The 16816-nt window shown below is 24.8% G+C and overlaps 1 protein-coding gene across 7 annotated transcripts in view; it reads right to left on the reverse strand.

Moving 5' to 3' along the window:
• Positions 1 to 16816, reverse strand: part of LOC122860080 (protogenin-like) — a 101591-nt gene that overhangs the window by 73907 nt on the left and 10868 nt on the right. For 5 of the 7 annotated variants that reach the window (XR_006374424.1, XR_006374421.1, XR_006374418.1 and 2 more), the window contains exon 2: positions 8906 to 9116. The gene's annotated coding sequence lies outside the window, so the exon portion shown is untranslated. Of the gene's footprint in view, positions 1 to 8905; positions 9117 to 9287; positions 10055 to 16816 lie in introns of those variants that run through there. The other 2 variants (XR_006374419.1, XM_044163760.1) reach the window with 2 other exon arrangements.

The raw sequence follows: 16816 nt of genomic DNA on the forward strand, positions 1-16816 counted from the left end.
GGAATAAAAACCTAATTCAGTATCATTTTAGCTAATTAATTTATATGCATCAAAGTGTTCATCCTAATAACTTTTTATTTTCTTTGTATTGTTAACTGTATTTACAATCTTTTTATCAATATATTACGGTATTATATCGGAATATTTTATTTATATTTTTTTAATAAAATTAAAATTTAATTTTAAATTAAAGAAAATATATTTTTAAAAACTTTGATAACTTCAATAAGTAACTCTGGCTGACTTTGAATAAAACACATTACAATATTTCGCCGTTAAAATTTATTTCATGTCTGTGCAGGTCTGATTGAAAGAATCGATTGTGAGCCAAATGCAGACGAAGATAAAAATCATCTGGAATTTCCAATGCGCAGAACAACGGCCGCGCAGTAATTTAATTTTTACTATGGCCCATTAGAATTTTCGCTAAATTCATATTAACATATTTTTTTGAATACTGCACATTGAAATAACAACGAAATCGCGTAAAGTAGTAGATAAAGAATTGCTATGGTGCATTGTAATTTTTAGATGAAAATATATCGAATTTTTTAACATAACTATTATAAAATCTACAATATTCATATACATGTTCGACACATGTTGACGTTTGATTTTCCTATAAAATTACTATGGTTTTATTCAAAGTATTAGAAAAGTAAGTATAATAATTTTTTAATTTAAATTTGTAAAAATTCCATGTTACAAATATGAATAATATATTTTATCGTTAAAGTAAAAAATCGAAATCTAAATATTATGGTCCGTTGAAAATTTTTAATGTAAAATAACATTGTTTTTAAATTAATATTTAATGTAAAAATTGTATTAGTTGACCGATGTTTCTTGAATACTGTGGGACCGTAGTGAAATTTCGTGTAAATTTTTTTCCGTGCAGTTGTCGTTTTTAATAATAGAATATATTTTTTCTTAGTAAATTATTTGTAAATAGTTAATTATTTTTAGCATAATTCAATTTGATACTTTTGGGAAAACAACATACAACATCCATGTGATCTAGAAGATTGATTGATAAGGTTTCCCTGGTATTTAAACTTTGGCAAAATTTATCGTTTAATTTACCTTGCGAAATGTTATATATTGCATGGACATATGAGCACGAGATAGAAAGTCCTTCAATTAAATTTTCAGCTACGTCAATTTCGATTGAAATTAGATATATTTACATATGTCAATTGTTATTTACATATTTATGAATTCCTCAAATAACAAATGTTGATTTTAATACTTTTTTTAAATTATTTTTCGTTTCTATTTCCTCATGCTTTTTTCTTATCGAAATTTCATAAATATTTATAAGAAAATTATAAATTATAATTAGACAAAAATTTAATTATATACGTTATTTTTTTTTATGAATAATGACTTGCATAGGGACATATATCATTGAACTCTGTGATAATATTTATCTCATTGATTTTTAAAAATATATATGCATGAAATAATCAATCGTTGATTTAATGGAAGTAAAAACATATTCATCAAATAAATTGATCGTTTCTCTACATACCGATCAGGATTTCCGCGGAGATATTATCAATGTTCATCGTCCGTAAATTATTATCGTTAGCCAATGATTATTTGAAACTTCAATGACCTATATTTTATTATTTTGTTTATATATCAACATTATTTGATTCATGCACAACAATCATTTCATCAAAAAAAAAAAATTTTTATGAAATAATATTTTCAATGAATGTAAATTGCATTTTTTACATATAAAAATGAATATTTGTTATATTATTTTATACCAAGCATTACCCTTGAGAATAATTAAAATAAAATAAACATAAATTTTCACAAACTTTTAATGAAATAAAATTTGATGAATGAGTATATTATTTTCAGAATAAATTTAAAAAATTTTTTAAAATATCTTACATATTTATTACTTCAATGTCAAAGGGTTTATTATATTTTTCACACTGATGATATAAGCAATTGAAAGGAGAAATATTTTTAAAATTGACATAAACTTCATTTGGCATAAAGCCAAAAAAAAAATACGCTAAGAAGATTGTATAAATCGTTTTCGCGAACGAATCTAAAACTCACAAACTCTTTTAGTTATATTCACAACGAACATGAATTCAAGTTTGTCATATATTTTTTAACACGCAATTTTTTTTCATACAAGATATATATTTTTTTTGATTCATACAAATTGAAATATATAGAATGTTTTAACATATGAAAAATTTTTAGCTTATGACGTGTCTTGTAGAGTGGTAATTGATCATTTGAAATTTCGATTTTAATGTAACGAAAAAATTGTAGTAAAAGTTTTTTAAAAAATGAATGAAAATCATGGTCATTGTTGGCATGATTTTTTATAAAATTTGTATTAATTTAAAATGAAAAAAAATCAGTGAAATATTAATACAACAATGGTGATTGTTGAGATAATAATGAGACTAAAACAATATGAACAAGTCATGTGAATCGTTGAGTAACGGAAAGTCATTGAAAAACGGAAGTAAGCTCATTACTCAATCGGTTAGTGAATAACCCCTCAAACAAATTTTCTATCCTCTTTTGGAATAGTAATTTAAAATGTGGTAGTGGTGGTGGTATAGTTGCTGATTATATAATAGAAATAACAAAAGGAATTCGCAGTTAAATTTCAACTTAATTCATTCGCACACGTACTGTATATTATAATCACAATAACTGCAACATTTTGTGACCAATGAACTTTGTGCAAGCTCATGTTCAGTTTCAACATTCTGCACTACCACACACATGTGAGAATATGATAATTCTGAATTTTAATATTGCTTGGGTCTCTTTATAAACACTACATAATCAAAAAGAATAAATAAAAAATTTTAAATTATATTTAAAAGTTTTTTATTTATTTTTTTGTATTTTCGATCTTAAAAATTATTATGAGTTATGAAAAATAATAGAATTATAGTAGAAATTTTAATGGCATTAATTGTTATACAGTAAAATAGTTAAAAAAATTTAAAGTGTTTATTCAATCACTGTTGGAAAGTGGCATTTTGAGGGACATTTATTGGACGCTTGGTCACACAAAACCTGACATTTTGTGTTACCTGAGTAATTTTATTTTTTCCCTTCGTAGACTATAGAAAATTCATTTATCACAGATTTTATTTTGTAAAACAAAAAAAAAGTAAAAAAAAAAAAAAAACATAACCACGAAAAAATATATACATATGGAAACAATCAACTTCAATTTAAACTTTTTAAAATATTCAAAACTATTTTTCCAAAAGTAAATAAAGAAATTTTTCATTCAAAATTCTATTTATTTATCAAAATAAAAGTCATCAAAATTTTAACATTATATACTGTTTTGTAAATGATAATAAAGTCAGTGTGACAAAAAAAAAATAATAGTAATAATAATAATTATTATAGAATTATAAAAAAAAAAATAATAAATTTAGAAAGTATATAAAAGTTTTCCAACCATTTGATCAAGCAACTGAAATAATAAAAAAAATATATATAAAAAATAGTAACTTCTCACACTTTTCTTTTTATTTATTTATTTTTTTGTTTATTTTATTTTTTTTTTTATATACCAATTTAAAATTTTTTTGTCACACGATAGAACTTAACTTTCTATGTAGCATGTTTAAAATATTTGTGTCTGTGTTTAAAAATTTATGTAAAAAAAAACTGAGTTGGTATGCAGCACCATAGGGAAATGCTTTGTATAGAAAAAAAAAGGAGAATTTAGAGACCACAAATTTTTCACAGTCGCTTTTTTTTTCGCCATTTCTTTCCACAATTGCACCACCGCGTAACGGCAATGGCAGTAACCAAGGAAAAGTTAGAGAATGGAAATTAGGAGAATGTATATATTTAGGCAAAAGATGCTTGGTTGTCGTGGCATTACAGGTTACATTTACAATTTAAAGTAAATTTCGATTAAAGCTATATGAACAGTCAGCGAAGGATTATGGTGTCGTTACTTAACTCACACTACTCTAAGCAGAAATGAATATACAATCAGCTCATTGATTAAAATAAATATATGTAATATTTATACATCAAACGTAAATATGTAAAAATAATATTCGAAATAATTTGAAACTAAATTATCACTGCTAAAATATACTCTATTATTATTTCATACAACTTTTACACCAAATTTTTATTTCATTTTATAAATAGTTTCTACCAATTATTTTTTTACCCTAAAATTTTATATGTATATATTTTTGTTTTTTTTTTGTTTTTTTAGCTTTTATATTTTTATATCATATTTCTAGCAGAAAATTTTTTAACTGCAGTGCTTTGTTGAAAAGAAAAAACAAAATTACAATTTATCATTAATACTGTTATCATTATCACAGTGTTGAAAATAATGGAAAATATGAACTTGATGCAACATTTTTTTCTGATGATGAAAAACATTTTTTCTCATAAATTTTAAGAATATAAACTACAGCTTTTAGTCTACCTAATGACCATGGCTGCTTGTACAATGTCGACAGAAAAAAATTTAAAAAAAAATAAAATAATAGAAAAGAAAGAAAAATCATATTTTTTTTTCTGTTGGAAATGAATTATTCGTATGCCTACAATTCATTTATACAGTATATCAAGTTGAAAATATTTAAAATAAAATAGTAAATTGATTTAACAAATGTCAGTTGCAAAATAATGAAGTTTTTTTTGACTTTTTATTTCGATTAGAATCAGAGAATTACGAATGTCAATGTAACGAATAATTTGAAATGCATTTAATTGATGAGAAAAATATATGCAATAACTTTTTTTATCAAATGATTGACGTAATTCTTTGTAATTTATTTATAAAAATTCTTAAAAAAATATAAAATTTCGTTGTTATTTAATTGTAATATTTAATTGTTCTGGAATTATTAAAAACTGTATATTTTCAATATTAAATGGAAATATGTTTTTATATTTTAATGATACTATTAACAGGGATAATCAAATCTGGAAATGGTTAGTTAAAAAAATTAACAACCCATCGGACATACACGATATAAAAAAATAATAAAAAACAAACAAAACGTATGGCTTTTTGATGAAACAATAAATGGTATTATTAAAAATTATATTTCAAAAAAAAAACAAAACCAGCAATATTAATAATTTAAAAAATATTTGAGGGAAAAATTAGTAAAAACTGTGGAGAAAAAAAAAAGGTCAGGGAATTTTAACATTGCAATATTAAAATCGAAAAAAAAGCAGATTGTTTTAAAAAATATTTAACCAAAAAAAAAAAAAATATTATTGGTTTAAAATAAATAAAATAACAAAAAGTAAAATTCAAAAAAAATACATCCATATATATTTAGTAGTTCACAAAAACTTCTATATATTTTGTATGATTTTTTTTTTATTGGAGAGCAGGAAAAAAAATCAACACGCATATTGAAAATAAAATGAACAAATAAAAATCTACAAGAAGTCTTCGTTTTAACATTATTATTTATCTAAATGCTTTTTTTAAACCGATGTTCTCGCTTGATATCGATTTCCACATTGTGAAAATTCAAATTTACATAAAAAAAAAAAACTGATAAAACGATAAAGAGACTCTATCCACACACTCAACTACATCGATTCTTAGAACATTCATGCATATGATTTATAGAAATGCATTTCACTCTGCTTGTCCAAGCAATATTCGAATATTGGAAATTGTCATCAACAATGACATAGCATTATTTTTTTATTTATTTTGTATGTACTTTGCATTTTAATGTATATAACTTATTTTGTGATTTATAAAAGTAATTATACCTCTTATACAACAAGCATTATTCATCATAAAAATATTTCAAATTTATTTTTATAAAAGTATAATATTCAAAATAAAAAAAAAAAAATTTAAAACGTGATCGATAATGAATAAATAATTCTATTCTCTTCGATTACGTGATTTTATTTTCAATATAAATATGAAGGATAAAATATGAAATTTATATATACTTTTTTTTACCACAAAAAGGATTTGTATGGTCATTTTTACTTGTGTACGACTATCAATTATTAAAATACAATTTGTAAAAATTAACAAAGCTGAATAATTGAAAATAATAAAAAAAAAAAATTCTATACGGACAGATTGCGTTTCGATATTTTTACAAAGGTATCCTCTATAAATTATTGTTAACAATTATTCCTACAGTTGAATATCAATGTAAATATATATTTAATTTTTTTCGACAATTTTTCTATACACTTGCGGTATTTGAAAATTTGAAAAATTAATTGTTCAATTATTCTGCCAATAGTAGAAGTCTGTCAGCGAGTATGAGCTTTTTTTGAAATACAATGAATCTTCATTAAGAACCAATAAACCAAAATTACATTTCCATAATTCAATTAACTGAAAAAATTTTTATTTGACAAATTGATATAATTGAATTTAAATATAACGAGACATTTTTATATAAAATCCAATATTCAACCAATTATAATTTTAATTATCTAAAAAATTTAAAAATATGAATTTTTAAAAATTTAAATTATTCAATTATATATCAACGATTGATTATGTATTTTTAATAATTATTTTCGATGGAATGGATGGGCGATTTGCCTGGAAATATTCTATTAAAAAAGATTAAATGAAATTATAAAAAATTGTACAATCAAGTAATGAAAAAAAAAACAAACCGATGTAAAAAAAAAAAATAAATGAAGAAGATGAATTGAGTACAGAATAACACGACTTTTGACAATGAAAAGTTGTAAAAATTGCCTAGAGGGATATTCATTTGAGTTAAGCCAACGGGGATCAAGAATTGAAGTAAAAGTTTTATTTGACAAAGTACCATCAACCTCGGATATCTGTTCGCTTGCAGTATCGAATCTAAATGCACAAACTGATATCGAAAACGATGCTCATGGCAAAGTGTTAAGCTTCGTTTAACTCTCTGTTTTTTTTTCATTTTTTTTTTTCCCGTGTGGTTGTTCTATCCTGTACTATAAATTACAGTTACAATATACATGCATATAAAAAAAAAAAAACATTAAACGCAATGGAAAATAACAAACCACAAATAAGTGTAAAATAAAAATAAATATTCATTTAATTGCAGTTAGGCATAAATGTCATCAGTCGAATATTTTATACTATTAAATCATGCGTAAATTATTTCTGTAATATTAATTTACTTTTATATGTATAAATTTTTTAAGTAAAGTTTGGTTTTGGTTCTGTATGCTTCGACGGAGCTGTAATTTTATGATTACACCATGATTTAATCAACTATTTATTCTCTCTCTCTTCAAGTAAATAGTCAAACAAATAGTTAAAATAAACATAAACGATGTATGTAACAAACTCGATGCATGAGCAAAATGTATTCCTATTCCATAAATAAATAAATATTTGTGGTTAAATCTACAGGTAAAAATTTATAGCAGTATGATTAATTAATTGAATATATATGGTCTAGTTGAAATACGCGTTGTAAATATTTACAATTTACGGCAATTAGAAATTTTTTAAAAAATTTTAAATAAACTTTTGTAAAATATAGACATGTTCTTTTTTTTTGTCATGTGAGTCCTTGCCAAAGTCAGTGTTTGAAAGAATTATGTCTATTTGAAATCACAAATCTCATCTATTTACGACAGTGTAATATATATGCTGAAAGACCGCCAACGTTTTCTTGGCAAAGATATCCAAGTGTAAAGCAGACACGGATGGTCTAGAAAATATAAAGGCGCCAATGATAACGATATGGTATGGTGGCGCTATCCAATTCTCAATTCTTCACAGCATATCTCTGCCTGAGTAACCCAGTATTCTCAATTTTTTATTTTTCTTTTATGTCGGTTTTATTTTTCAGATGAATTACACACAATTTGTTTAAAAAGTTTAAACAAATGTAATTTATTTTTCTAATGAAGAGTGTTACCAAAAAAAAAAAAAAAAATACTATTCGCCAAAATAAAATTTGCTGTATAGTTTTTCGTTTACAAAGTTTTACTTTTATACAGACAAATCTTAAGAAAATAGACTGTGGGAATGTGTGTGAACTAAAGGTTCATATATGAAAAAAAAAAAAAAAAAAAATTAAACTTGAGCAACAGTCGAGTTTGGGAAAAGTTTGACTCACATGAGTGTGCCGATAGTCAGCCTCGATGGTTCGCGTACATGTATGCTTTTTCAGGAAAATAAAAAAAAAAAAAAAATGAAAGATCTACTTACACTATGTACTATATATACTAACACACCCTTCTTTACTTTCCGGTAGAAGATAGTTAAAAGCTCGTAGAAACTTGGCCGAAAGTTCGTTTGTTCATGATCGATTTACCCATTTCCACCCACCAAATTGTCACGATCGTATATTCATATATTCTCTATAATGACGCATCTCACAAAATGCAAAAGTTTATGACGAAAGTTACTTCGGTCACCAAACTTATGACTTTTAATGATACAAAGAAAAAAAAACAAAATAAAATGAAACAAAATAAAAGCCAATAATAAGCAAGAAATACATGTAAAAATATAAAATAGATAAAAAATAATTAAACGCTTCATGTGAATATCGGATCGGAAAATCTATTATTTTTTTTTTTTCATCTATTTTAACACACGCTTGACTTTTTTTTTGATCCGATTTGAATTTGTATATTTTAATTATGTATTTAATACCGGGTGTTTTACACGTATAGATAATTGCAGCTGATGAAAAAAATTGGGTCATTCTACAATAGCCACTGAATATGTATATATATTACGTAACTTTTAATGTATAATTTAAATTAATGCTTATTTAACTTTTGCCAAACAGCCAAGTAACACTTTGTATTTAAAAAAAATATTGTATTTTTTTTGTAAAAAAAAAAAAAAAGGATTGAGCTAAATAAATGTTGTGTCTATATAGAAAGATCAGAATGGCAGGCTTACCTTTGATTGTGTCCCTTTTTTGTAAATGATGATGATGAAGAAACAAAAAAAATAAATACGTATTATGTTTTTTTTTTTTCACACTCAAAGCATCAGATCATCATTCTCGTTTCTCGACATCCGACCATCCATCGTAAAGAACACCTTCGATCACTTTTTATACACTAAAAAAGTCACGGCACGAAGTTTCAGATTGCACGTTCACAGAATTCTAAAATGAGACAAAAAGACAAAAATACTCAATTGGTCATCTCATACATTGCAGCTTTGATAGCTTTAAAATTGTATAAAAATCAATGGATAAAATACGTGAAATATAAACACTATATTCGCATACAAGTAAACTAATGCAATCACAAATATAATACCAATTTTTATTTACCACTATCAATTGAAGATTAGCGTTTTAAAATGCAATTTTTATTTTATTTTTTTAAATCTTTTTATCCACTTTAACGAATGGAAAAAAAAAAAAATAATTAATTGTTATAATAGCACGTGAAAAATAAAGTTTTTTTAAAAAAAAAAAAAAATGTAAATGAAAAAAAAATTCAAGATAATCCTTAGCAAGAATGAGCTTGACAAATGAACCAGTTGAACTGATATATTATGGTTATCCACAAGAACCACTTTTACTATCCACCAAGCGTTGCACTTGCGTCGTCCTGTTCCTTGGTTAACCACCACATTGGCGCACCTTACACCCAACTCTAAAACTTGGAACGTTTGATTCCAATCGGGTCATTCTATAAAACTTTACCAAATTCAAGGATATCTTGTTCTGTAATCTTCAAACTATCAGAACATTCTCTAATTAAAGAACTTTGTTTATATTTATTTAATTTTTTTTTTTTTATTTATTTCATTTTATACCTATGTTTTAATTTAATTTAAATAAAAAAAAAAAAAATTTCTAGCTTTGAATTTTATTTAAGCTTTTTTTAAATTAATTTTATTTTTTCAATCAAATATTTTAATGAAAAAATTAATTAACACATTATTTATTTATTTGATAGAAAAAAGAGAAATATTAATTATTTTGAATTTTTAGAGGTATTTAGAGACACATTATTAAAATTTAAATATTATACAATGATATAGAGTCATGTTGCTTGAAGCAGCGCTCTTTTCAAGGGGCGCGGCGTAACTGAATTCAGAATACCAAAATGTTGTTGCGCTGACTCACTCAGTTTCACGCGCGCCCTCTCAGCTGACTCTTGGGGTTGCCTTGTTTCAACACGATATTGCGCCTCTTTGCCATATCAACCCTTCACGATTTTCTCACCATCCACTCAATGTCACAAACACAACTATTTTTTTTGTCTCAATTTATATTTTTCCCCCATTTTTTTTTTTAAGACTTGTCATTTATATTTCATATATAATAAAAAAAAAAGCTTATTACACTAAACAAGTAAATAAATACTTGAAAAATACACGTGTGTATCTTATTCATACACTAGTTTAATATTACAAAAAATTTAATTTAACTAAAAAGTATTTGCATATGGCAGAGAATTTTTTTTTTGAAAAAAAAAAAGCAAATGATAAGTTAATTAAATTTTATATAATTAAAATCAATTTAATATACAAAAATTTTAAATAATGATATAGTTGATGAAATGAAAAATTTATTAAATCCAAAAGAAAAAAAAAGGATTGAAAAATAAGTACATTTGAAATGAGGATTAGCTTTTAAAATCCGAACTAATTAATTGTGCAAATATGTCTAAGCGACAGGTGCCGGCAGACACTCAAGATTATATAGAAACATATTATCTGTATATGTTACTTAACTCTGATATATACGTGATGAAATAGTACAAGTACTAATGAGAAAATCTAAGGGAAACCTTGACATGGTAGATACAAAAAATTGGACCTTTTTTATTTAATTTTTAAGTGAAATTGTCTGTAAAAATTTAATAAATGAAATTATCTCAATAAGCTAATCATGTGAATAATTTAACCTGATAATAGCTTATTATTATATAAAATGAATGAAATATTATCTCATTAAATATATATTTGAAATAATAAACGCGTGATGTTTTAAAAATTAATTTAAATTACAAAATACAAAATTATATAAATTAAATATTAATAAAATGAAATTTAACTGTATTGGAATTTTTTAAATGTAAAATTTTAATTACTTTGATCTACTTGATATCCTATTTAAATGCTATAATAAATAATAAATTTAGTCATCAAATTTCTAGATAAAAACCTGTTTGATTTTCGCGTTGATTCACTTGAATAAAATTGTCAATCTAAAAAAAAAAATCATGCCATTCTCGATATGCTGTTTGTAATATATTATTTTTATTTTATTATGCAGTCAATAATCCAATGGCGTATACTGCACATCATTGAAAAATAAAATTATTCCGGATAATTGCATTTCATCTATACAAAAACTCTCAATAAATCGATAAGATATTTATTGGCTATATATTTATTTTTATATAATCATTTCCTTTTTTATTTCTTTTTTTGGACTATGTAATTTATGAATTTTATTTTATAAATAAAATTGGCTTTTGATCTATTTTTTATTTATATATTTTTAATGTCTATTATTAACACTAGCCTATTTATATACTTGAATCACGACCAATGACTATTCTCATGCGAGTCATTGATTCAATAATATAAATAAAAAAATAGAAACAAAAATAAATGAAAAATTCAATTTTAATTAAACAGAAGCAATTTGTTAATATTTATTTATATAATAAATTAATGTGTAATATAAATAAGGAAATGCTTCAATTTGAAATTTCATTGTCAATAAGTACAATGTTTAAATATAAAAAAATAAATCTTATTATTTTATTTTTTTTATATCATATAATAAAAAAAAATATTTAAAAGATTATTAAATTCAAAAAATTATTGTTATAAAAAATTTAAAATATGATTCAAGCAATCAAATCTTTTTAGCAATATCCTGAAGGTTAAAATTTATGATGACATATGGGTTATGGTATACTCAAATAAATGAGTGGCAAAATAAATTTAATAAAAAATCGAAATTGGCATGTTTTTATGGGGCAATTTTAAACGACTGAGTATGTGAGTTTATGAGTATGAAGCTTTACACGTACAATATATACGTATATATAAAATTTTCTGGCATCATTTTGTGGATTTTGAGTTTAAATAAAGTATACACTTGGTTTGGCTCAATTTCTACGAACCATCTTAATATTTCTTGCATCCCATGTAAATATTTAATACATCCCTCGAAACATAACATGTCAATATAATAATATTTATAAACCTGCCAAGCAATATAATATTGTTTTTTTTATTTCCTTAAATAATAATAAAAATAAGTTTATGAAAAAAATAATATCAATTACAAATAGAATAATGAATTAATTTATAAAATTAAAATTATAAACATATATCAAGTAAATATATATTTAAAAAATTATAATTTTAAAAGTACATTAAAAGCCCTGAAGAAATGAATACATGAAGAACAATGTAATAGCTATATAAAATGTTAAACCGTTTATCAGGATATTGTGGGTCACGTAGTACACCTTGTGTCTCATTCTAGAAAGCTCAACTACAAACGCGTTTTGAGATTACTTGCTCCCGGGCTTATCGTTTGTACTTGCTTGTATAGAAGGTACATGTTCTAAAATCTCGTCATACAACATTTAGCATTGTTTTACTATTACCATATTAAATATTTAAAAATAATCTTACAAAATATTGATAAATAAAAAAATAATTTATCAGCAAAAAAGGACTCATTAATCATTAGGATATTTTATCAATTTTTTTCATTTTTTACTCAAAGCTTAATAATGATGATGCAATGATATATCAATGATTAATTATAACTAGTATATATAGTAAAATAATTAATTGATAAGAAAAAGTAAATAAATATTTCAATATTTAATCACGATTCATGTAAGTACATATTTGTGACCTTGATCAGGTCACTAAGTGGCGACTATAGTCTTGGGAAATATCAGATTCATATATATCAAGTAAGAAGCAATGTCGTTGTCATGGGAATAACTTGATCACATTTGGCTTTTGTGTGTTATCGTCAAGAGACAAACAAATTTTAGTCTATATGTCTAGTCATAATCTAATCGATAAAATATACATATCATGACAGAGGTTAATGTTATTATCAGCAGTTAAAAAAAAATATAATAAAATTGAATTATAACATATTTAAATACGTTTTATGTAAATTGTAAAAAATTATTTTTCTTACAAATTTAAAATAAACAAGTTATTTAAACCAGTTGTGGAAAGAAAAAACGTAATTTAAATTAGATTTGACTTTGAGATATATACATTGAAGTAACTGAATAATAAAACACAAATGTTTACTACTATGTATGACCGGGTCAACTACCTCAACAGCCAGCAGGAGAATCAACAACCATACCAGCTTTGCGTGTTGATGTACCGCACGAAGACATTGTCACTGTACTTGCTAAACGACCAAAACACATCTGCATATACATATAGTTAATTCTAGTCTACAAGGCAACGGATCATTGTCACTAAAAAGGGCTTTAAACAATTCTTCAAAATACCAGATAATTTATCATCATGTATCGTTGACAAACCAGCTGCTAAATCCAAGACAAAATTTTTATTTATAATATTGTCGTCAACTGAATTAGGATCTACAAATTTTATTAAAAAAGTTTTAAAATTATTCTTTTCTTTTTTAATCCATGATGAAAATAGAGGTATTGGATTTAAAAAAATAAAATAGAAAATTGAATATATTTTTTTTTAAGATGCCTGATCGTTCTTGGATCCAACGTGATAAATATTTTTTTTTTTTCTATTTATATTGCTTATATTTATTTTTTTTATTTGACAGCCTCAATTTAAGGCTTGTTCACGGAATACCTAAATACGGGTTATCGATGAAATCAATAATATGGTCTAAGTGTCACTTGACAGTCGTGTCGAGACTCAAAGGATTGACAGAGAAAAAAATAGAAAGAAAAAAGAGCTAAAGTGGAGCCTAATAGGATCTCTTGTATATATCTATTCATGTTTGGAGAACAAAACACTCAGTTGATTGATTGACTCTTTGGTTTTGAATGTCAGCTATTTTTTTACCAAGTAAAAAGAATTTTTATTTATAAAATAGTGTAACATTTTCTACTGTAAAATTCAATTAATATATATTTTTAAAATGCTAAATAAAAACATAACCAATACTATCAAAATTAATTATTTCTTTTTATAAAACTGATAAATGAATAATTTCATCATTCTTGGAATATTACAGATAAAAAAAATTAATAGAATAATAAATTATATATAAATTTTGAAAATAAATAAATTTAAAAATTGTGGTCATGGAAAGTTTAGACATTTAATTAATTTAACATGTCCTCAAGACAATTTAATCCACCGAGAAACGTGACGTGAGTAATTAATTTAACAAGTTTTTTTTCTTCTTTTTTATATTTATTTTATGATTTTTTTTTTTATCACAACATCACTTTAGAAAATGTTGGTTGGTGACAGATAAGAGTGCAAAGAGCAAAGCTAAACATTCTTTAAAAAACTTTGAAACATCTGTGATTGTATAAATAAAAAATAATGTCTAAATATATTATTTATTCAAACAACATTGTTTCTTTAAATAAAAATTAAATTGACAAGTATAAATAATAAATAAACAAATGATAAACCATTTAAACTTGAATCATAAAAAATTATTTGCAAGTATAAATTATCATTGATCTTATCTGTTGTTATTTTTTAAAATAAAATATTTATTGAATTGTTATAAATAAACAAACAAGAAACATAAAATAAAGAATTATAATGTGAAAATAAAAAACTCGGTCAAGTGGGTACTTTTTATTTTATGTTTTTCTATTGTAGAATTGTTTGAGGTGACACAGAATAGTACTTGGCCCTCAACAGAGTTGTTGAATTTACACTGAGGTCATAAGGTGTAAAAAAATTAAAATATTTTATTATTTTTCTAAACATCTTCATTTGCTTTTACATTATAAATAAATAATAACATCAATGTGAATAATATATAAAGAAATAAAATAATAAAAAGCTCAAGTTATAGACAACTTTTTTATTTTATTTTTTCATGAAAAATGATAGGAATAAGGCTCCGTGAAGTTGGCGCACAACTTCAACGTAGAAACTTCATAGAGGGCTTAAAAGAAGGCTCTGAATTTGTAGTATTTTGTAGTAAAAAAATTAGAATTTGTAGTTCAAAAATAAAGGGTTAAAAAAAGGGTTAAAAGCAATTTTCTTCGAAAAATTGACTACGGACGTTGTATATAGGTCAAAAATCTTTGTCAGAATTTGTGGACTGTGGAGGTTCTGCAAAAAAGGAAAAAAGGATAAAACGATTTTTAGTTGCCGAATTGATGGACGGTGGAGGTTCTGCAAAAAAGGGAAAAAGGATAAAACGATTTTTAGTTGCCGAATTGATGGACGGTGGAGGTTCTGCAAAAAAGGAAAAAAGGATGAAACGATTTTTAGTTGCCGAATTGATGGACAGTGGAGGTTCTGCAAAAAAGGAAAAAAGGATAAAACGATTTTTAGTTGCCGAATTGATGGACGGTGGAGGTTCTGCAAAAAAGGAAAAAACGATAAAACGATTTTTAGTTGCCGAATTGATGGACAGTGGAGGTTCTGCAAAAAAGGAAAAAAGGATAAAACGATTTTTAGTTGCCGAATTGATGGACGGTGGAGGTTCTGCAAAAAAGGAAAAAAGGATAAAACGATTTTTAGTTGCCGAATTGATGGACGGTGGAGGTTCTGCAAAAAAGGAAAAAAGGATAAAACGATTTTTAGTTGCCGAATTGATGGACGGTGGAGGTTTTGCAAAAAAGGAAAAAAGGATAAAACGATTTTTAGTTGCCGAATTGATGGACGGTGGAGGTTCTGCAAAAAAGGATAAAACTATTTTTAGTTGCCGAATTGATGGACGGTGGAGGTTCTGCAAAAAAGGAAAAAAGGATAAAACGATTTTTAGTTGCCGAATTGATGGACGGTGGAGGTTCTGCAAAAAAGGAAAAAAGGAAAAAAGGATATAACGATTTTTAGTTGCCGAATTGATGGACTGTGGAGGTTCTGCAAAAAAGGAAAAAAGGATAAAACGATTTTTAATTGCCGAACCTCTATGAAGCTAGCTTACCAACATGGGCACAAATAAAAAAGGGTATAATGGGAATTTTAGCCTTTTTTGGGCTTTTTCTGGGTGGTAATATCGATTTTTGGGCTTTTGTAGATTTTTTTATATGCAGTGTTGCTGAAGTTTAAACTTAAGATAGCACAACTTTGTCAATAATTGTTCAAATTAAAAAAAGGTAGGCTCATTTTTATGGGCTTTTTTTGGGTTTCCATTTTATCATGGTGAAATTTGAAATTATCAATAATTAAAAAAGTTAATTAACATTTAAAATTTGATATAATAATAAAAAATCGCATAACTTTTTTGTTTATTGTCGATAATGAAAATTGTAATATTTTTTTAATGCAGAAAGACTTACTGCAATTTGTAGTGAAAAAATTATAATTTGTAGTTTGATAATTTTTACGAAAAATAAACTTGTTTTATTTACCTCAATAAATAAATTATTTTTTCGGCAAAACTATTGAACTACAAATTCTAATTTTTTTACTACAAATTACTACAAATTCTGACAAACATTTTTGACCTATATACAACGTCCGTATTCGATTTTTTGAAGAAAATTGCTTCTAACCCTTTTTTAACCTTTTATTTTTGAACGACAAATTCTAATTTTTTTACTACAAAATAGTACAAATTCAGAGCCTTCTTTTAAGCCCTATATGAAGTTTCTACGTTGAAGTTGTGCGCCAACTTCACGGAGCCTAGGAATAAGTATTCAACCAAAGCTAACGATA

Source organism: Aphidius gifuensis, linkage group LG1, assembly GCF_014905175.1.
Source record: "Aphidius gifuensis isolate YNYX2018 linkage group LG1, ASM1490517v1, whole genome shotgun sequence".
In the NCBI taxonomy this organism is placed as follows: Eukaryota; Metazoa; Arthropoda; class Insecta; order Hymenoptera; family Braconidae; genus Aphidius; species Aphidius gifuensis.